Genomic DNA, 23,671 nt, shown 5'->3' with positions numbered 1-23,671 from the left:
CTGGAAGCCTTTCTTTTCCAACCCCATCCACTGCAGTTCTTCTGTTTTCAGCACTCTGGTGTTCTGTTTTTTTGTTGTTGTTTTTGTTTTTGTTTTTGTTTTTTTCATGTGTTTAGCTCGGGCTTTGAAAGAATCTGAAATCTTATCTTTTAATTTCAAATCCCCTAAAGCCACAGAGTGCATCTTTCCCTGCTCCACACAGTGCCTAGTTCAGTTCTTGTCCCACAGTATATTAACCAACTGCCACAAAGCCTCATGTATGCCACACAACTAAACACCAGGACGTCTGAAGGAAAAACTCTAGAAAACTCTAGAGTGGCTCTTTGGAGCAGGAAGAGCTGCTACACTCCCAATGCCCTCTGAGAGCTGCCAGGTCCCATGATGCCTTCTCTTGTGTGTAGAATGAGATGTATTCATTAAGGGTAACTCGGTGATTTTTTGTTTGTGCTCCCTTAATTAAAAAAAAAAAAAAAAAGATTTGGTGGGAAAGGCAGATGGAAGTTCTTGAAGGGGGCTACTTCAGAGCAGGTCTTTCTGAGCCCCCTTGAAGCACACCGTGTGTGTGTGTGTGTGTGTGTGTGTGTGTGTGTGTGTGTGTCTGGGACCCCAGAGTCAATCCAGATGATGCTGATATAGTTACATTTGAGAACCAGTGGTAGGTAGATCTTTGCTACTCTAGTCCTCAGGCAAACAGCATCAGCCTCACCTAGGAGTTTTTAAGAAATGCAGAATCTCAGGACCCAGCCAGACCTACTGCATAGAAGTCTGCATTTTAACAAGATCTCTAGGTGATTGGTATATACACAAAAGTGTAAGAATCCCTGCTTTAGTAATGACTGCTCTGGGAACAAGCTTAAACTTGGGCAACCTGAACCTATGGTCACCCATCCTATCAGGGAGATAGATGGTAGATGGTGGGCTAGGGACAGGGTGAGAGGAAATCTGAGCAGCCACAGATCTGGGGTCCTCTCCCTCCCAAACTGGCCCCTGATTTAGAAATATGGTCTCAAGAGCCTATCTTTCTGTCCCCAGTTTTCACCGTAGACAACTTTCTAATAATTGAACTGTCTTTCCTGCCTGCTAGTTGCCTTTGTTATTATCGTAATCATTAGTGGTTGCTGGAAATGGGGCAGGGTGTGTTTAGGTGAGCAGGGGGGAGTGTTAATGTGCCCCTGGGTCTGGTGTGATGGGGAGATCCCTGTACCTATCACAACCCTGTGCCTTTATTGCATGCTCCTTTACACACCCTCCACCCCTTGAAGAGGCTTCCCCTGGCCCCCTGCCCAGTAACTTACTTACTATGAATATTCCGTTGCTACATCCTGTTTCTGCTTTTGACTTTGCATCCTGTTCCAGACCCTTAGCCTGCTCCCTAGCCTCTAATCTGACTCTTCCATTAACTGTCAAACCTTCAACAGATAATTCTTTTAGCATCTGCTGTGCACACCAGTAAGTGCTGAAGATTCAAGGTGAACCCAAGACACAATCCCTGCCTTATGGGGTTTACAGCATTGTGTGGACATCCATCATTCACTCAGTCCTCACTGCACCAGAGACGACACTAAATGCTTCACTTGCATAATCTCACTTTTCTCAGTCATAACTGTCAGGTTGTCCCCACTTCATAGTTGAAGAAGCCATGGCTCAAAGACTTAAATAATTTTCCTAGGGTCATAGCTAATTGGTGGCACAGGCAGGAGGATTTAAGCCTAAGTCTGATTGCCTCAAAAATGTCTTAAACCACTCTGTAAAAGACTGTTCTTCATCACTGTATCTCCAATGCTCAGGACAGTGCCTGGTATGTATCACACAATCAACATTTGTGGAAGGAAGGAAGGATATTGTTTTGAGCCGTCTCTTGGGCTCCACCCTTCAACCACAGAGCCACCTCAAACCCAGCCCTGAGGTTTCTCAGTACCTCTGGGCACCACATCTTCCTTCCTCACAGACCCCCCAGCCCCCACCCTACATCTGAGGCCCTCCCTAATTTATCCCTGCCTCTTAGGGGCAGCCAGCCAGACCAAGAATCCCTTCTTCATCTTGTCTGAGTATAATACATGTAAAGTTGATCCAAGCTTTCTACCTAGAAAACACACACACACATCCTGAAGCTTTATAATTTACACAGCAGTAATAAAAATGTTGAAGGAATTTAAGTAGATGGATGTGGCACAACCTCAGCTCTCCTGATGTTTTACAGACTATACCAGCTGCCTCCCACAATGGCTGTGAGGTGAGAACCTGAGGTGAGAACACACCCTTCCTTCAAGCTACTTCACACTGCCTCCTCAGCATTAATATAAGATTTTCCCTTTTCTATTCCTCTTAAGAGAAAAAGTATAATATAGGCCAGAGGAAAAGTATAATATAGGCCAGAGAAAAAATATAATATAGGCCACAGAGACTGACTTAAGTTTCTTGTGGCACAGATGAGGATTATACTGTGGCATTTCTCTTTTCTGTGACTGGGTGGGCCACGGTGAAATAAAGTCCTAAAATGTATTAAAACTGTTTAGACCACCTAAATTAGAATCCTTCATTTGTTAGGCCTTTCAGAAAGCTTTCTTGGGACTGCAAAATATATGGTAGGGATTCATTCCATTTTATAGATCAGCAAACTGAGACAGAAGGTGAGTGAGGGAATTAGAATCATACGAATGGTTATGGCAGGATACAGGGCACAGAGACTTTGGCACACTTTACTTTTTCCACTATACCACATACTGTCTCCTGAATTGAACATTTTGATCTTCTTTATTATAAAATGATTCAAATAAAATATATCTATATGTTTTCTTATTTCACTTTTTTTTTTTTTTTTTGGTCACTCTAGAACTGTAAGCATTGGGGGTACGGGGGAGGGATAGCATTAAGAGATACACCTAATGTTAAATGACGAGTTAATGGGTGCAGCACACCAACATGACACATGTATATATATGTGACAAACCTGCACGTTGTGCACATGTACCCTAAAACTTAAAGTATAATAATAATAATAAAAGAACTGTAAGCATTTTTCAGACATTCACAATGGGAAATTTGAATGTTAAAGTTGGAGAGACTGCAGTTAATAGCTTGAATTTTAGAGTCAGGAAAACCTGTCTGTACTCAGGCAAGATAATTGATATGGTTTGGATCTGTCCCCACCAAATCTCATGTCGCGATGTAATCCCCAGTGTTGGAAGTGGGGCCTGGTGGGAGGTGATTGGATCATGGGGGTGGTCCTTCATGAATGATTTAGCACAATCTCCTGGTGCTGTTCTCATGATAGTGAGTGAGTTCTCACAAGTTCTGGTTGTTTACAAGCATACAGCATCTTCCCCCTTCTCTCTCTCTTGCTCCTGCTCCCACCATGTAAGACAGGTCTGCTTCCCCTTTTCCTTCAGCCATGATTGTAAGTTACCTGAGGCCTCCCCAGAAGCCGAGCAGATGCCAGCATCATGCTTCCTGTACAGCCTGCAGAACCATGAGCCAATTAAACATTTTTTCTTTATAAATTACCCAGTCTCAGATATTTCTTTATAGCAATATTAGAATGGACTAATGCAGTAATTAACCTCAGTTTCCCGACAGGTAGATAGAAATTACTAATATGGCCCCCAGCGGCACATGTTCCAAGGAATTAAAAAGATGATATACGATAAGCACTTGGCAGAGTGCCTGGCGCATAGTAAGCACTAAATAAATGTTAGTTGTTGTAATTGTTACTAGAACTATTATGTGAGTCCCTCAGTTTCTCTGAAGAATCCTCCTTGTTTTGTGACCAGCAGTACTTGACCTTTACGGCCAAGATCCAGGCAATTTGTGTCTATTTTTTTCTTGACCTATTTTCTGGCTATAGCTTCTAGTTTCAAGATTGTAACCACATCCGTTTAGTCTTTACACTTATTTCAGACATGATATTTAAACAGATTTTAGTTGATTTTCTGAAGATAATATTAAGTCACGAAACAGACCCCCTACATGCTCTTAAAATCTGATAACTCACTTCTAAAATGCCCATGCCTCAGGGTCCAGAGAAGTTAGATCAGGAAGTGGAGGCCCAAGCCCAAGAATTCATATTCCTTTTGAAAAGAGAATTTGCTTACTTTAGCTTCTAAAGCAATAATTGCATCTAGGGCATCAAATGATTGAAGACATATTGCAATAAAGGGGTTTAGTGTATACAAATTCTATTATATCAAAACTGTGTTCATCCCTGGGATTTTGTTGAGTCTAAAAAAGGTATTCTCCAGAAATAGACCTGCTCCCGTGTGACCACTTGAGAAAATTTAATTTAAAAAAGAGTCAAGATATTGATGCCAATTGACATTGGTTTTTCTTTGATGCAGAATGACAAATATGCCATCTTGTAGTTCTCATTTGAGACACATCCCAACTTGGCCGTTCAGTATATTTACAAATCTATCTCAAAACAAAACTTTTGCTTTTTTATTCTTTTTTGGCCTCCTGGGATTATTTATTTATTCAGTAAACATTTATGGAGCTCCTACTATGTGCTAGCCACTTGGAAACATGCTAGAGAGAGACATGAACAAAGTATTCCGTCCCCTATTCTAGTGAAGGGAGATGGCCAATAATCAAACAAACAAAACTCATAAACAAGAAAAGTATCAGAGAGTGGGAAGCACTACACAGAGAATTAGAATAGGGAGATTCAACAGACAGTAACTGGATGACTTCTTTATATCAAGCTGTCAGAAAGGTTCCCTAAGGAAGCAACATTTAAGCAGAGACATGTTTAACATTTGAGCAGAAGAGGCTTCCTGGAAGAGGAAAAATTCTGGATCCAAGGTTCTAGGACTTGAATAAACTTGACATTCTGCCTCTGATCTCCTCAATTCTACCTCATTAAATTGTGAACTTCAGAGGGTCAAGAACTGGATGATCCATTTTTATGATTAGAAAGTGATTCCTTCAATGAACTTACTACTTCTTCCTACATTCTTGTTAGAACTTTCTCAGCTATGAATCAGACTTTTCCAGGAAACTTCTACAGTCTTTACTTTGGTGACTACAACCACAATACTCAGTTGTTCCCAAGCAGAAAACTGGGGTTCATTCAAGACTTTAGTATTTGATCAAGATATTTTGCTTGGTAAGCTGGCTATTTTTTTATATAGTTTTATTTTCCCCATCTAGCTGGAATAAGATCATCAAAGTTGGTCATCTTACCTGACATAGCCTAGATATTTTCTTCTTCAGTACTAAACTTAGATGTCCCCACCTTTACAGAGTACATATTAGAGTAAGCAAGGCTAGGTTATAGCAAATAAGCCCCGTAGTCCTTCTGTGGCTCTCCTCTAAGCAGTGACTTAGAGATCCTTATTGTTTTCATCTTATATTGCTGCCATCTGGATTCAGAGGTTACAACAGAAGGGAAAGAAAGTGGGAACATGGACAGTTGCACAGTGAATTTTATGGCCAGGCCTGAGAGTAGCATACATCATTTCTGCTCTATCCTATTGGATATCCAGTCATGTGGCCCCAACCTAAGGACTCCTAAGGGTGTCTGGGAAGTGTAGTTTCCCATGTGCTTGGGAAGCGATAGATGGCATGAAATTTGGCGACCCCCAAAGCTTTATCTCTGCTATAGGAAGCCACCCTTCTCTGTTATTCTCCTCTTCAGTCTGGGTTAGGTGCCCCTCTTCGACTGTAGCACAGTCTGATATATAATAGGCACTAAATATGTTTGTTGGTTAGATGAAATGAAAGATGGATTAATTGTAACCTAAGATCTTACATCTATTAAAAGAGTGAACTAGAATTAATCAGTATTGAATTGGTTAATTAACAGAAAATTCTCTATTCATTCAAGGTATGCCTAAGAATTATAGGAAGAAATTGAAACCACACTGTTAAAAAATAGACTAGATTGGGGATCCCTAGGAAATTCCTTTTATTATTTCAACACACAACCTTAGTAGCCAAAGTCACTCCAACTCTCCTCCCCTCTGAGTCACTCTGGCAATCACTCTGTAGTTATTTCAAAGATTGGGAAATTTTCTGAAGGCAACATGGCCTGTCGATGGCATTGACTTTGGCTCCCCTCACCATCACTCTCATTGTTGCCATTAGCCCGTTTTTAAGGCCCTGAAGTTGGCTGCCCTTGAAATAAAGTGGGAAAACCTGCATTTGTGGGCCAGCTTGGTCCCCAGCCCAGTTTCCCAGCCAAAGAAAGTGAACAATCCTGTATTTGTGGCATCCTGAGCCTGCAGTGACCTTCCGGGCCAGCCAGGATGCCAGAGGGAATGCACATTCTCTGAAATGACAGTAGAGGAAGAACCAACCCATTGCCCCGGGACTGATGAATGGGTCCCTCTTTTCCCCCTGGGACAGCCTTAACAGGGCCACATGTAGGGCTTAACTCTTTTCTATCTTGAGCTTTATACATAGAGGCTGATCTGTCTTGTTTCTTAGCTGGAAATTAATTGGGCTGAAAATAGATAATTAGTCTTCAATGTTAACTGCAGTTATTTATTTATTTGAGTGATTATTTGATTAACGTATTTCTTTACCTTAATACTAGAGAGCAAGGACTATGTCTGCTTTGTTTTTCATTTTATTCCCTAGTAGTTAGCATAGTGCATGGCAGAGAGTAAGTTGTAGGGAAATATTTATTTACATGCAGAATGACTGTGGCAAACCTTGTCTCAAAGCTCAAGCTCTTATTTTGTTTTGTTTTAGCATTGTTTCCCCCGAGAGTGATCATTTCTGCTTCTTGTTATAAATATAAAATACATTATCAAGTGGCTTCTGCTGTGTGTTTTTGACTCAGTGAATCCCAGAACCATCAAGACAGAGGCTGGGGATCAGCCCCTTCACCAGCTTTCAACTTTGGGCTGGTGGTGAAACCTCGTTTTCAAATTGCTTATGTATACATGTATCCTGAGTGTAATCAACAGGACTGCTCCACAAACCCAGGGGGCAAATACTGTCACATTTAGCTTCTTTACACAAAACAAGTAGCCTAAGTTCCCATGGTTTATCAGACTGTGGGATTAGCAGAAAGTCTAGCCTCTCTGTCTTGGGGCCCTCTGTCTCCCCATAACTTTTCCAAAATCCCAGAGGTTTACATAATTCAAAAAGAAGGGTCAGCCTGACTTTCACACTCCAGGGGGGGAAATGTTGCTGATCATTGCCACATGGCTGTGGAAAGTGCCCACTTGAGCCTTCAGATGATGTTAGTTCAAGGCTTTGCACAGGCTATTCAAGGTCTATCTGAGTCTGTTTGTGCTACAGTAACAAAATGCCTGAGCCTGGGTAGTTTATTATCAACAGAAATTTCTTTCTCACAATTCTGGAGGCTGGGAGTCCAAGATCAAGGCACTGGCAGGTTCAGTGTCTGGTTCCAAGATGGCACCTTCTTGCTTTATTCTCTGAAGGGGAGGAACAGTGTGTTTTCCCATGGGAGAAGAGTGGAAGAGCAACATGGACCGAAACTAGTTCCTCACACTCTTTTACAAGGCACTAATCCATTCATGAGGGCGGAGCTCTCCTGACTTAATCACTTCCCAAAAGGCCCCACCACTCAGTACCATCACATGGAGATTAAGCTTCAACACATGAATTTTGTAGGGAACGCATTCAAACCACAGCAAGGTCTCTTCAGGAAAATGATCAACCTTGTGTTCAGCTTGGCCAAGATGGCCCCTTGCTTAAGTTCCCAGAACTGCAGAAAGTTAGTTCTTAGTACTAACTTTCAGTCCCTTATGTGACCTTTCTGCAAAGATCCAGTCATCCAGAGGGGTGGCATCAGATTGTATCAGGCCGTCCAGCCCTATAGACCCCAAACTTCTGTATACTCTTCATCCCCTGGGACTATCACATTGCAGGTCTGACAACTTTTCCTATTCCATCTTTGAAACATAAAAAGTTCTCATTATTTCTCACTTCCAACAAATAGGGCTACCCACCGACTTCTTCATACTGGTCACCCGGATGGTCTCTAGGGGGCTCTATTGCCTTCAGGAGGAGGGAACTACTTGCAGTGTTTTCGGACAGTCTGTATTCCCAGACTTTCTGACACCTTTTTTAGTAGAGAAGAGAAGCTGGAGGGGGAGATGGAGAAGGAAGAATGAGGAGAACACTATAATAGAAGCTAAATATCGGCAGATCATTCTACTACACAGCTCTTCACACTGACTGTATAGGCAAATTTCCTGTTTATCCTGAGCAGAAGGCAGCCTTCCTTCTCTAAATTGTACCTACTCAAAAATTTAGGCTACAAACTTACAATCAGGAAGAAAACTGAAAGCTCTTCCTGTTGAGTCATCCGGCTTTAAAGTGCTGGATCTTTGCTGGACATTGTAGTAAATTAATTGAAAGTTTTGTGCAAAATATTATTTCAGGGGATGGGGTAGGCTCCTAGGATGAAACAGCAGTGTGTTTGTGAGGTCAAATTTTTGCTTCTTAGAATAAGAGTCACTTTGATTTTGGTGGGGCAGGATCACCCGTGGGAGGATAACTCATCCACACATATCAGACATGAATCCTTCAGTGAGAGATGGAGAGTGGGAGCAGAGTGGTCAGGGTATCCCTGTGAGGCAAGGGAGGGATCCTGACCTCTGGTGCACCTGACCTCTGGGGGACTGGCTCTTGGGTCCAACTCAAGGTTCCTTTTCAGGGCCTGTGGCATGTCCTCCAGGCCATACTGCCATCTTTAAAATACTGCCGGCACCTAGTTGTTACTGTCAGCACCTGGCTGTGGTAGGGGAGGACAGACACCGATGATTCACGAGGCGTGATCCAGAGCATTGTAACCATTAGTAGTAGGTGTGAAAGGAAATCATCAAAACATGTGAAGGTGGGAAAAGTTGTCACAAGTTGCAAATCTATAAGACAAAACTGTAAGACCAATGAAAATATTGAAAAAATTCACTGCACTCTATGAGGCTGCTGTGAGAAGCAAATGAAGCAAGTGTAAAGCCTTCAGGTGTCACAGAAATAGGCCCCTGATCGTGCCTCAAACCATAAGACGTCAGAGCATGAAACACCAGTGAGGGAGAGTGATTGCGTTTCACAGATAAAGAGCCTATGAGCAAAACCAATCTTCCTTTCCTCTGAAGTGTGCCCCATTGCTGAATCATGCTGATGAGTTATCATGGTTTTCCTCTTGCATGATTTTCTTCTGTAATACTCATTTCAGAAGTTAAAAAAAAAACAACAAAACAAAACACAACAAAAAAACCTGCTACCTGTTTCTCTTTTTAATCCTGCATTTTAACAGACAGGCCAAGAGCAGGAGCAATTAGTCTCCCTGAGGATTTGCAAAGGGGAATTCTGATTGTGAGCGAGCTGTCATCCTTCTCCTTCAGTTGTTTAAATGTGATTCCATCTAATTCAGTTCCAGAGCAGGTGTTGAGCATCTTATGTGTGCAGACACTTACTAGGCACTGCTAGGATAGACTAGGACAGGCAGGATGCTGCCACTGCCCAGATGGAGCACATCATCAAGCGGGGGCCACAGAGACATAGACAAATAGTTGTCTGGAACTACAATGTGGAACAGAGGAGGGAGTGATAGATTTTATCTTAAAGGAGTTAGGGAAGGCTGTAGAGAGGGTGATGTGTGAGCTGGGTCTTCAAGGATGAGTTGGCCTTGTGGGCAAGACAAGAAATATCAAATAAGCTGAGTGGGAGCATAGAGGAAAGGCTAGGGTGCATAGAAGTGCATGGGGTAGAATGAGAGCCAGGATGTGTGTGGCTGGATGGAGGGTGAGGCCGATGTTAGAACAGTGATGTTCTAACAGGCAGGCAGGTTTAGGGTACAAAGGGGCTTGGATCCTTGCTCGGGACTTAGGCTTCAGGCAGAATTTCACTAGTACAGGCCAAAAGCTGGTGGCCCTGGAACGCAATATGCAAGCAGCTCAGATCTCACAGGAGACTGCTTTAGGATGGAAGGTATTTCCTGGAGACCTTGCCACTGATGCCAGAAATTCCCAGCATTTCACTCACTCCTCAGAGGCCTCTGGAAATGTGCACATGCGTGCTTCCTGAAAGGGGTAATACATTCACAAGCTGACCCCACTCTCCACGTGCTGAATGTCACTACCTAAAATCACTCACATTTCTGGAACTCAAAGGCAGGCTCTGGAGCTAGGCTACCTGCGTTCAAAGCCCAGCTCTACCACTTGCAGCCATGGAGCCTGGGGCAACCTACTTAACCTCAGAGGCCAGGTGACAGGGAGGCACCCACAAGTGAGGTGAGGCACACAGAGATGCCAGCAGCAGAGTGCAGAGAACGTGGGTGCAAATACATTCCTTTGCCCTCACACACCTTTTACCCTCACCAAGCCAATTCATAGCAGAATGCTCTAGAACAGTGTTGACCAACAGAAATATCACATAAACCATGGATGTAATTTAACATCTTTCTGGTAACTCAATTACAAAAAAAAAAAAAATGGAAAGAAACAGTTGGAATTAACTCTTTTCCCAGAAAACGTTGTAAAGAGTAGCATGAAATTAACTTTAATAATATACGTGTTAACCAAATATATCCAAAATATTGTCATTTTAACATGTACTTAACATTTTTAAAAATTAGTGAGATATTTTACATCTTCTTTTTGAGTACTAAGTCTCTAAAATCTGGTGCGTATTTTTTTTCTTACTGCATACCTCAATTTGTACTAGCCACATTTTAAGCTGCCATATTGAATAGCACAGCTCTATTACAATGGCCCAAATGACTGTACTGAAATCATAACAATAGCTAATGTTTCTTGACTACCAGCCAAGAGATCTTGGGCAAATTACTAACACTGTGCCTACAGTTTCCTTCTCTACAAAAGAGAAGTAATAATACAACCTAACTTATATTGTTGTGAACATTAAACTGAGAGATACAGCTGAAGTCCTGAATAAGATTATTGTTTCTCTTTGCCTTTGCACATGTAATTTCCTCAGCCTGGAATGCCCTATCTTCTCCACCTGCAAATCCTTATTCATTCTTTTTATTTAATTTCAACTTTGCAAAGAACATTTTTATTGAAATATAAATCACATACCATAAAAATCACCCATTAAAGTGTCCAATTCAATGGCTTTGGTATACTCACAGAGTTATACAGTCATCACTATAGTCTAAGTCCAAAACATTTTTGTCACTCTCCATCCCCCTTCCCCCTCCCCAATCCTAGGCATCACGAATCTACTTTTTTTTTTGCTTTTATTATTATTGATACATAATAGTTGTATGTATTTAAGGGGTGCAGTATGAAATTTAGATACATGTATGCAATGTGTAATGATCAAATCAGGATAATTAGCATATCCATCCATCACCTCAAACATTTATCACTTCTTTGTGTTGAGAAATTTCAAAATCTGCTCTTCTAGCTACTTAAACATATACAATAAATAGTTGTTAATTATACTCACCCTATATTGCTATTAGAACACTAGAACTTATTCCTCCTATCTAGCTGTATTTTTGTATCCATTAACCAATCTTTGGCTGTCTTCCCTCCCATCCTTCCCTTCCCCTTATTCATTCTTTAAGATCTTGTCCAAATGTCGCCTCCTCTGTGAAGCCTACCACCTTCCTTCTTAGGAAGCATCAGGTGTTCCTGGCTCTGGACCAACTCCTAATTTTGTTCAGACCTCTCTAACAGGGCTTCTTACCTTGCTTTGTGATTGTTTCCCTACCTGTCTTCCAGGATGAATCTGGAAGGGATTGCTATATCTCATTCAAAGATACAGAATTTCCACTTTTTAATGTCTCTGAAATCAGGGTGCATTTATGTTACAATTGGCAGTGTTTTTTTTTGTTTTGTTTTGTTTTTGTTTTTTTCATTGCTTGGTGAGACCAAACTAAAAAAGTAATGGCACAATGAGAGCATGTGGCATAGATTGGATACGTGTTGGTATTTGTCTTTGTGTTCCCAGTCACTGAGCTCAATAAATGTAATAAATGTGTTGAATGTACTGACAACACTAGTAAAAGTTTACTGCAATTACCACACGTGTAAATTATTTGGCTGGCTGCCTCTCCTCTGCTCTGGATGGTAACCTCCCCAAGGGCAGAGACTGGGGGCCCTTTCATAGCAATGGGTTGGGCATCTCGTGAGAAGCCAAAATGTAATACATGGTTTTTGAGGAAAATGTGCCCTTGAGTTGCAGGCAATGAAAGAAATCCCACCTTCCTCACTACAGCATGATTAGGCTTTAAAACTTCCTCCACCAAAATATCTGATTACTGCATTAGGAAGCAGAAGAGTCCAGCTAGAGTGCGGGCTGAGAAATGTGCGGGCTGAGAAATGTGCGCTTGTGGGACCAGGAGACAGAGAGCATTTGCCCTCAAAGCTGCATGTTTCTTTGGAAACCCCATAGGGCTCCAAACAGACTATCTTTCAAAGAACTCATTACAAGGCAAAAAGGGCTTTTAAATTTCAAGTGTTTTAACAAAATCTTTTTTATCTAGAAGTTCCACTGATTGTGCTGTTTCTCTCCAGTTCATAAAATTATAAGCCAATAAACAGAATCATGCCAAGAAACTCTCTCATCAAGACAACTCCAACTATAAGCTGATACCAATCATTAGAGGGCTAAATATAATAATGCTTAGTCCAAAGAATGGGATGGAGGATGGAAAAATGGAGACCTTCTGGTTAGTGGTGAGCTCCAAGCTAGACCCTATCAGAAAGAAGGTATTTTAAAAGGCCCAAGTATGAAGTGTCCGGAATGTACATAGAGTTCCTATAAGCAAATATTGACTTTTAAATCTTTGAGATTATCTCAAAGCTGTTGTTTGAAGGTGCACCTTGATTTTTCCTTGATGAGTGGATTGGAGTTCCTGCCAAGTAACAAAAGGACTCAGTCTATTTGAGGGCTCTGGCCCAATTCAGACACACACAGACAGCATCCCCCAAACTACCACCATTCCTCCTTAGGGGAAATCATGTCTGCTCTGTCTTTAGTAGCACAAACACCTTGATTAAACTAAGGATGTGTGGTTTTACTCCTCCTCACCACCCCTACCCGCCCCCACCCCTCCGCACCCAGCCCCTAGAAAAGAAAACCAATGCAGCTAAAGTAAATTGCTCCATGCCTCACCAAAATGTCAACCTGTCAGGTAGGCTCAGATTATCATCCCAGGGTTAAGCCTGGCTAGATTTGGGCTGCAGGGGCTCCTGGGAGTACTGGCTAACTAGGCCCCTCTGAGGGCTCCTGCATCCTGTACTTGAAATCAATCACAAACCTTTAACTTCCTGCTTTCCATTCTCTTCCTTCTCTTCAAGTTCAGTTTAAATAAAATTATTCTGCTGAGAGATCTTTAAAAAAAAAAAAAAAACAGACAAAAAAAAGCATCAGGCTGGGCACAGTGGCTCATGCCTGTAATCCCAGCACTTTGGGAGGCCAGCGCAGGAGGTTCACTTGACGCCAGGAGTTTGAGACCTGCCTGGACAACATAAGGAGACTCTATCTCTACAAAAAATTTAAAAATTAGCTGGGTGTGGTGGCACATGCCTGTAGTCTGAGGTGGGAGGATCACTTGAGCCTGAGAGGTCAAGGCTTCAGTGAGCCATGATCACAGCTCTGCACTCCAGCCCGGGTGACAGAGCGAGATCTGTTATCAAAAAAAAAAAAAAAAAAAAAAAAAAAAGGCCGGGCGTGGTGGCTCACGCCTGTAATCCTAGCACTTTGGGAGGCCGAGGCAGGCGGATCACGAGGTCAGGAGATCGAGACCATCTTGGCTAACACGGTGAAACCCCATCTCTACTAAAAAAATACAAAAAATTAGCCGGGCATAGCGGCGGGCGCCTGTAGTCCCAGCCACTCAGGAGGCTGAGGCAGGAGAATGGCGTGAACCCGGGAGGCGGAGCTTGCAGTGAGCCGAGATCGCGCCACTGCACTCCAGCCTCGGTGACAGAGCGAGACTCCGTCTCAAAAAAACAAAAAACAAAAAACAAAACAAAACAAAACAACAACAACAACAAAAAAACCCCATCAAGTAGAAACACCCCTCACCAGGTCCTTCTTACAGATACTCCCACCCCTTTCCTTCCATATCAATGTATGCCCTTACCTAGCTTCTTTCTGGAGAAGATGCTTGCAGTCTGTTTCAAACTCTCCTAATTATGGCTCCTAATGGGTTAGGTAGCTAAGAGCCATATTAATGTGATGTTATTCAGCACATGCCTTGCCATTCCTCTTGCTTGACTCTGATAATCGTTGGCAGCTCCCATTCAGGAGGCATCCACAGTTCCTTGGAGAAGAAAAACACTAAGTTTCAATAGGGTAGGTCCTATAGCAGAGGGACGAGCGTATGAGGGGAGAAAGAGGAGCTCTTAACTCTGTCTACTTAGTAGCTACCCATCCAGTGCTTGCTATGGACTCACCCTATTTGGCCTTGGGCAGCCCTCTCTTAACCAGCCCTCTTGACCAATTCCTTTCCCTTTATTTCAGCTGAAACAAAGCTGGGATTTTTTCCCCCTCAAATAATTGTACTGAAATTAAGGAGGAAGCTAAGGAGGAGCAATACAAAAACACAGAAGTAGATGAATTTACAGAGTCACAGATTTCTTATCTGACAGAACTTCCTGGGGATTCAGCTTCCTTCCCCACACTCGCACTCTCCATGAAAAAGACCCCGAACCTTTGTGTACAGTAAGATAAACACATTTCCAAAGGGGATGGGCCCCTCTCTTGTGGAGAGAGTTCTCTCCCTTTATCCTGGCCCACCCCTTCAGCCAAGGTCCTGAGACTAATTTAAGTAGAACATGATCAACATTAATCCTACACAACTTTAAAAAAAAAAACAAACCAATATGAACCCAAACTGAGGAACATGCAATAAATAACTGATTTGTAATCATCAAACACATAAACATCATGAAAGTAAAGGAAAGAGAGAGCTGTTTCAAAATGACAGAGACTAGAGATGTCTCTGTCAAACAAAAATGCAATGCATGAATCTAAAATGGATACTTTTGCTTTAAAGGACATTATCAGTAAAGGTTGAATGGGGTCCAAAGATTAAAAGGTAGAATTGTACCAACATTAATTTCCTGATTTTGATAGTTGTATTGCGGTTACATGGGCGAATGTCATTGTTTATGGGAATACACACTAACACATCCACTGGTGATGGGACATTTGAGAGCAACTTCCTCTCAAATGGTGTAGAAAAAATATGTTCTTTGTACTATAGTTTAAATTTGAGATTGTTTTAAAACAACAACAAGCTACTCTGAATCCAACAACCTAATTTTCAGGAATCTAATCCAAACATATATTGTTGAAAAAAAGGTACACGACTAGTATTATTTTTTGCCAGCAAAGGTGAAATAACTCCAATGCTCACCATTAAGGGACTGGTTGAGTCCCATCATATACACACATTAGAAAAGGGAATAAGAAGTATCTGTAAATACCACTATGGAATGATTTTCAAGATATAATAAACTAAATAAATAAAGTAGAGAAAATTGTCTATATATATGTATATATATATATATCTGAGAAAAGGAAACGTATGTGTGTAGTGCATTTAAAAAAACAAAAAGAAGAATAAAGAATAAAATTTTAAAGTCAATGATTACTTTTAACAGACAGGAGGAAATAATGGAGGAGATCTGAATAGAAGCCACACTAAATATGCTTTGGTAGATTTGACTTTGGAACCACGTAAATATTTTTTGTAATTACCAAAAAATTATATTTTAAAAAAGGAATTCCAGAAAATAAAATGAAATAAATTATCCTAAACATGAATATAGTTTGCACAGCCACACAGAGGAGAATTATTCCATGAGACTTAAACCTTCAACTTGACTGCAAGTCCCTATATACAATAGGGACAATAACTACATAAACAAAAACCACTTAAACTCTTTTCAGTAATTATATTGTTGGGGAAAATGTTGGTAGTTTTTCTGAGACACGCATGTGTGTGTGTGTTTTATGATAGAACAAATGCATAATTATGTAATAATCTATAATTCCCAGTGTCTTTAAAAATGAAGATTCTCAACTTTGAGAGAAAGGAAATACAGGATTGAAGACATTAAGCAAAATCCCTGCAATTCTGAATTTGAATTGGAAATATCAATATGAACTGATGTTGGATGTTATCTTAAGACATAAACATATTTCCTAGTTCTGTCTACCAAAAAGGCCTAGCACCAATGGCTGCCTAGTTAGCATACAGCACCCCCAGGGCCCAGAGTGAGCTCCAGAAATGCCATTTCTCACTAAAAGGAACAAGGATTCTTTGGATAGATGGTTGGTTACACATTTAGAACAGGAAATGTACAAGATGTGCCTGGAATACCTTGTCATAGTAGATAGCAAGGAAGTTATCAAAAACTACCAGAATTGTATCAAAAGACTAAAGAGCCAACTTAGATTCCCACTGGCCAAAGATGAGGTAATTTGAAAATCAATGACAGTAATTGCAATAGATTAAAATGCATCAAATACATTTAAATCATGAGTTCATGATGATTCTAAAAGATAATAATTGGCCACCCTTGAAGGTGGCTAGTGAATCCTTTCTTTAAGAATACTGGTAAATAAGAAAAAAAAAATTGAGCATTTGTCCTGCCTTTTCTATATGAACAATTGTACTGGGTAACCAAGTAACAGAAAAGGAGAAGTTCCTCTTCTCTTTATGGAAGTATTACAGCTAAAAATGAAAAAGGAATGGTTGAGTTAGAATACCACCATTACCATTTTGCAATTTCTAATGAATTAATGGATCTAGAAATTGATCATTAACAGCTGCTAGTATCACAAAAGAGAGAAACCAAATATTACATACTTCCTGATGGAAGAATATGCCACCATCTATGAAGCAATCTTACCAAAAAATTTTTAAAAGACCAAACCTGAAGCATATCAAGCCCAAGACCCAACTACCAATTTACAGAAAGAACAGAGAACAGAGCAACAAGTAAAATGACACCACAGGGTTGCAGTCAGAAAACTCCAGACTGTGAGAAAATCTACGTGACCAACAGTCTGGTTTCTTCAAGGGTACTAAAAGAGAGAAAGAGAGTGGGAGAGAGAGTGGAATCTATAGATCAAAAGAAACATAATGAGACACAGCAACCAATCACAACGTGTGGGCCTTATTTGGATCCTGAATCAAATAAGGACACTTTTTAAAAGGAATTATGACATTTATGAGAAATTAATATTTGAACACTGGCTGGATATTTGATGAGATTAAGGATTTGTTGTTATTCTTTAAATGTGATTATGGTATTGTGCCTTTAAAAAAATTAGTTCTCTTTTAGATGTTCATACATAACTGCTTACAGAGAAAATTATATGATGTCTGGAATTTGCTCCCAAATAATGCAAATGAGGTGACAGAAGTGAGTGGGGGTGTGTGTAAAACAATGTTAACCATGAGTTCATAACTGTTGAAGTTGAGTGATAAGCACTGTTTTAGATGTTTGAAATCTTGCGTATTCATCTACCTGTGTACATACTTAGAATTTTCCATAATACACAGTTTAAAAATAATACCAACCCTGTACTAGGAACTAGGCTGGCATTGACACACCTAAGCCATGAATTGGCATCACAGAAAAACACTGTCAGAACTTTTCCTTCATGACTTACACATGTGGGAAGGGAGAGGAACTTGGTGGCAACGCCCTTAACTCTCCTCTGACTTGATGAATATGCAGTTTCCTTTGCCAAATTGGAAATTGAGAGGAGAATGCAGCCCTGTCTAAACTAGCTTCTCTGCAGAGCTTGTTGAAGGCCGGAACCATTACTCAGGGTCCAGCTGCACAGCATTCTCATCCACCCAGCAACACATGCAGAGAGCTGTGAGATCAACATAGGGCCACATGTGGGTTTGAACAAAGAACAGTCAGACAAAAGCCCTACAGACGCTCCTGACCTCTCTCTTGGCCTCTGGGCCTTCCGTGGAAATGCGAACTTTCCTTTGACACTCACATGACACCCTTTGGCCCTTAACAACAGTCCTATAGAGAGTGGGCAGTGCCCTTTGGCTGCATCAAGGGCAGGGGGCTCAATGCTCTAAATTGCTGGCATTCACACCACAATCTCCTCTTATTTCTAGGCCCCACCCTATTTATACTTTAGCTTTGTGGCATTTGAGAGTAGAAACATAAATTCAGCTAGACACTCCACTGCCCAGAGGGGTGACCTTTATTGTACATGCCTGGGATGTTTTCCCAGGGAATCCAAGAGAAAACGGCTTCATCAGAGATGTGTGGTACTATAGAAATGCCTAACCAGGGCCTGCGCCTGGGCACAGGTCTCCCTGGCTTGCACATGACTTGAATTTGGCTTGCAATGAGGGAGTATTTCTGTGGGGGCCCATTCATTCACTCATTTACTCAAGCACATGCTGAGCCTCAACATTAGAAGCTCTGGAAGATACAAAGAAGAAAAAGACAAAGTCTTTGCATGGAAAAGCTCTCAGGTAGGTCGGGGAGAAAGACATATTCACAAATAACTTCAATTTAAGGCAAAGTGTGATCAGACCATGACTGAGGAGTTCAGAAAAGGAGAGAAAATTCCCAACTGCAGTAAAGTTGGAGGAGGTGAAGCAGGAAGCAGATGTTAAAAGCTGAATAAAATGTCAATTTTAGGCTGGGCTCAGTGGCTCATGCCTGTAATCTCAACACTTTGGGAGTCTGAGGTGGGTGGATCACCTGAGGTCAAGAGTTCGAGACCAGCCTGGCCAATATGCTGAAACCCCATCTTTACCAAAAACACACAAAAACTTAGCCAGGCATGGTGGCGGGTGCCCGTAATCCCAGCTACTCGGAGGCTGAGGTGGGAGAATCACTTGAACTCAGGAGGCAGAGGATGCAGTGAGCTGAGATCACGCCACTGCACTCCAGCCTGGGCGACAGAGTCAGACTCTGTCTCAAAAAAAAAAAAAAAAGTCAATTTCAGTAGTCAAGAGATGGGGTGGGGGTGTGGGGAGTTAGGGTTGGGTGAGGGTGCAAGGAGAACAGAAAATTTCAGGTAGAGAAAATATCTTGGACAAAGTCATGCAAATAGAATTTTATAAAGTTTTCTGCAAGTATAATGAGTAAACCCATCAGTGGTGGAGATGTCCATACATGCAAGGAGCAAAGCTGAACCTTAGGAACTAATATGGTTTATTTTATTTCCTTGTTGCTGTTCATTGGTTTTCCAGAATGCTAGTGATCTCTAAGTTGTCACCTATTGCTTGATAATACATGGAACAAATTAACCAATCCTGAAAGTGGAATTTGAGAATTGGGTCAAAATGATGTGGGGTACAGCCCCACTTATTTATACCAAAGACGCTTTTTACTAACCTCTTGAATCTCTTCCCAGTCTCGTGGTTGGATCAAATATCTCACCAACTTCTTGGTGAACAATGGAAGATCCACATGGTTTGGTTTTTATGAACCTTAGCACTACAGACATTTTAAACCAGGTAATTCCTTTCGATGGGAGGCTGTCCCGTGCATTGAGGACGTTTAGCAACATTTCTGGCCTCTACCCATTAGAAACCAGTAGCACTCACCCCCCAGTTATAACAACCAAATGTGGAGGTGACAGTGGTGTGGGGGGCAAAATTGTCCCCAGTTGAAAACCACTATACTTTAATATATAAAGAAACCAAAAAGATATTAAAAGCTTACATTTATTGGGTGTTTATTACGTATAGGCTCTGTATTAAGTGTTTCCATATATTAACCCTTTTAATCTTCCCACAATCCAATAAAGTATAGGTACAATTATGATTCACATTTGACAGATTAAGAAATTATTTGCATTTACAGAAGGGTTTATCAATGTATCCAGACTCACACTCCTTGTGAGTAGCAGATTCAGGATCTGGCTCAAGCCCTCTGACACAGGCACCCACCCTCCTAGCCACCAAGCTACATCGTACAAGTCCCCAGGCTCCTCAGGCCTCTCTCCTGGAGGGGCCAACCAAATGGTGTGGGCACCAATAACAGAAGCCCCGGCTGGCCAGCAGCCTCAACTGAATTGCTGGAAACCTCACTTAGCAGGCCACAGGGATGGAACACACATTGCTTGGGATCACTATGGGAGCCTCCTCACTGCCATGTGGTCTTTTGTTTGTTTTGTTTCGGCTGGAATGCAGTGGCATGATCTTGGCTCACTGCAACCTCCACCTCTTGGGTTCAAGCAATCCTTGTGCCTCAGCCTCCCAAGCAGCTAGGACTACAGGCATGCACCACCACACCTGGATAATTTTTTATTTTTAGTGGAGACGGGGTTTCTCCATGTTGGCCAGGCTGGTCTCAAACTCCTGACCTCAGGTGATCCACCCACCTCGGCCTCCCAAAGTGCTGGGATTACAGGAGTGAGTCACCACACCTGGCCTGCCATGTGGTCTTTACTCTCCTCCCTGGCACTCCCTTGAGGACCAAGTGGCTCACCTGTATTCCACATCAATGACATCCTTTCTGGAACAGCTTCGAACCTTTTAATGCCCCATGACCACATCTCCTGGTTATCATGTTGACCTCTTTTCCATGGAGTACTAGTCATCCTTGGCTTCAACATGGAGGTGGGGAAATTCCCCCAGAAGGGATACGATTGTCCTTTAGGCCACAAGACATGAAGTTTGGTCACAAAGTTAACAGTGGCAGTTATGCTTGCCTCTCCAGCATCGGTTCTCCCTTCCCTCAGTGCCTGTACTGATTGTCATTCAGGTATACACACTGCCCCAGGGCAGCCTTGACTTTGGGCAACATGTAGGTGAATATTCTGAAAACATTCACAGACAAATTTGAGTTCAGATCCTGGTTCCACCATGTAGTAAACGTGCCACCTGCACAAATTAATTGCCTGTTTCAGCCTCAGTTTCCTCATCTGTATGAAAGTATAGAGAAAAGAAAACTCTCATGTAGAATTATGATATGGATTAGGAATAATATATTCTGTAAAGTGCTTGCTTTCTGGTATTATTATTAACAGTTATTAATCCCTTCGGAGGGGTTTGTATGCCAGGTTGCTTCTTGGCGTTATTTACAGTCAGCTGAGAGCAAATGGAATGTAGAAATGAACATTATGATGGCAGACAAGGCTAGGAAAAAATGCAGAGCACAAGTTCTGGACAGCAGTCTGGAGTCTGGTGGTGCCAAAACTTGGCGGGGCACAGTGGCTCATGCCTGGGATTCCAGCACTTTGGGAGGCTGAGGCGGGAGGACTGCTTGAGCCCAGGAGTTTGAGACCAGCCTGGACAACATGACGAAACCCCATCTCTGCAAAAAATTTAAAAATGAGCCGGCTGTGCTGGTACATGCCTGTGGTCCCAGCTACTCGGAAGGCTGAGGTGAGAGGATTGCTTGAGCCTGGGGAGGTCGAGGCTGCAGTGAGCCATGTTCGTGCCACTGCACTCCAGCCTGGGCAACAGTGCAAGACTCTGTCTCAGAAAAAATTGGAGGCCGAGGCAGGTGGATCATGAGGTCAGGAGTTTGAGACCAGACTTGCCAACATGGTAAAACCCCGTCTCTACTAAAAACACAAAATTAGCCAGGTGTGGTGGCACACACCTGTAGTCCCAGCTACTTGGGAGGCTGAGGCAGGAGAATTGCTTGTACCTGGGAGGCAGAGGTTGTGGTGAGCCAAGATTGTGCCACTGTACTCCAGCCTGGGTGATGGAGTGAGACTCCATCTCAAAAAAAAAAAAAAAAAAAAAAAAGCAGTACTAAAAATAGGCCTATTTCAATCCTAGTTTATTAATTAACTATAATCAACCTCCCAATAAATGAACCTCAGTGAGTTGGTTTTCAGTGGGTTGTAAGCCAAGACCAGTCCAAAGTGGTCTCTGAGCTGGACCTCCCATGGCCTTATGCCAATTTCTGAAATATTGTCTCACTTATTTCCTACCAATATGCATCCATCACAAACTCAGATGATACAACTCATTTCTGGGTGTTTTCTTCTTAAACCCTACAGGAACAATTATGAACAGTTTCAAATCATACAAATATCTACTATTTAGTGAGCACCTACTATATAGCTTTGCATCCTTATTCTGCTCTTGCAGGCTTCTTATCCCCATTCTACACCCAAGGAAGGAAACAGAAGCTCAGAGAGGTTAAGTGACTTACCCAAGGTCTCCCACCTAGTAAGTGGCTGGGCCAGGATTCAAAGCTAGGATTGTCTGACTTCTTTTTTACTTCGTCTTCTAAAGCTCCAGGCTAGAATGACTGACTTCTTTTTGATGATGCAAAGCTACCTCTTGATCCTATTACCCCATCAATGAGTGGGTGTGTGTGTGTGAGAGAGAGAGAGTGTGTGTGTGTGTGTGTGTGTCTGTGTGACAGAGAGAGAGAGGTGTCCTCTGGGCCTAGAACAGCTGGCAGGATCCTCTTTCACCTTATATACTGCTGGTGGAGCCAGGCAATGATTGAAAGTGCAAAGTCACAGAGTAGGAAGCGGAGGTAGGTCACTCACAAAGGAGAGCCACAGGAAGGAAGGAAAGAAGGGAGGGAGAGAGGAAGGTCAAGAGGGAGGGAAGGAAGAGGAATGGAAGAAGGAAGGAAGAGAGAAAAGAAAAAAGGGAAGGCGTGAAAGCAGGAAACTGCTTTCTCCTGTCTTGTTAAGAGTGACTCAGAGGGACATTTCCAGAGGGCTGGCCAGTAAAGAGCAGCCTTTCCCCGTGAGGAGGGTGGAGAGCATGGCTGCTGGCGGAGCTCCATCACTCTCACTCACAAGGCATGTGCCCTCTGAGGAGGGTGTTGACAGCACCATTTTCACCTCAGAGGGAGAGGCGTTTCTGTTCACATGGAAGGGCACATGTGAGGGGTATTTGGTCAGGAATGCATTACAGACTCAAAGAAGAAGCTGGCATGCCCAAGAAGAGTCACTCCAACGTGGAGAAAATGCAACCAAGATGTTGGCTCAGATGCTCACAAGAGGCTGCCAGAGATGGTCTCGGAGTCCCCAGTTCTGAAGCACCCTCCAAGTACTCAAAGCTCTGCATCACAAAGGCTGTATTAAGAAAGCACAGAAATTTTACGGTCAGAACATTTCTGTAAACACGTTGGTTTAATCCCAATTTTACAGCTCAGCTACTCTCTGTAACACACAATCCATAAAGCATTTACAATATTGTTCAAAATCTATACACTATTTATATTCCCTGCCCTCCGTGCAGGTACGGTGAATCGAGGAACTTGGCCAGAGTCCTGGAGAAACAGCTAAGACTCAAGAAACCACAAAAACTAGCAACAAGACCCTGAATAAGACGTGTAAAGAACAGGGAGCCCCAAAGACAAGTCCTCCAAATCAGGAGGATCCGGTCACATGTGGGCAAACTCAGGGAGATAGGAGTCCCTGGTAGCCTCCTCCAAGTGACCAGATGGATAATCAGCCCTACCTCACAGCCCATGGTTTATGTGAATCTGTTTTTCTAATACTCCATCAAAAAGCACCTCCCTTTGGTTACTCAGTGAGGGGCATAAATGTCCATTGTGGGCTGATGCAGTGGCACGCGACTATAATCCCAGCTACTCAGGAGGTTGAGTGGGAGGACTGCTTGAGACTAGGAGTTCGAGTCCAGCCTGGGACACATAGTGAGACTCTGTCTCTGAAAAAAGAAGAAAAAATGTGGATTGCCTCTGGCCATTCAAATTTCTCTAGCAGTAACCTGGGCCCTGGGATATTTTCCCCAGTATGGTCCTTGGTCACTGCCCTGGGCCTGTTGACATGGCAA

The 23,671-nt window shown here is 42.3% G+C and overlaps 1 long non-coding RNA gene across 2 annotated transcripts in view; it reads right to left on the bottom strand.

Moving 5' to 3' along the window:
- Positions 1-22,649, bottom strand: part of LOC104001513 (uncharacterized) — a 33,418-nt gene extending 10,769 nt beyond the window's left edge. Inside the window, exons 1-3 of one of the 2 annotated variants that reach the window (XR_001707658.3) lie at positions 22,065-22,649; positions 20,385-20,820; positions 13,759-14,215 (exon numbers count right to left, since the gene is read on the bottom strand). This is a non-coding gene — a long non-coding RNA (uncharacterized LOC104001513). Of the gene's footprint in view, positions 1-13,758; positions 14,216-20,384; positions 20,821-22,064 lie in introns of those variants that run through there. The other variant, XR_001707656.4, reaches the window with a different exon arrangement.
- Positions 22,650-23,671: the final 1,022 nt, after the last annotated feature.

The sequence above is a fragment of the Pan troglodytes genome, chromosome 1 (genome assembly GCF_028858775.2).
Source record: "Pan troglodytes isolate AG18354 chromosome 1, NHGRI_mPanTro3-v2.0_pri, whole genome shotgun sequence".
Classification (NCBI taxonomy): domain Eukaryota; kingdom Metazoa; phylum Chordata; class Mammalia; order Primates; family Hominidae; genus Pan; species Pan troglodytes.
This window is presented reverse-complemented; position numbering and strand designations above follow the sequence as displayed.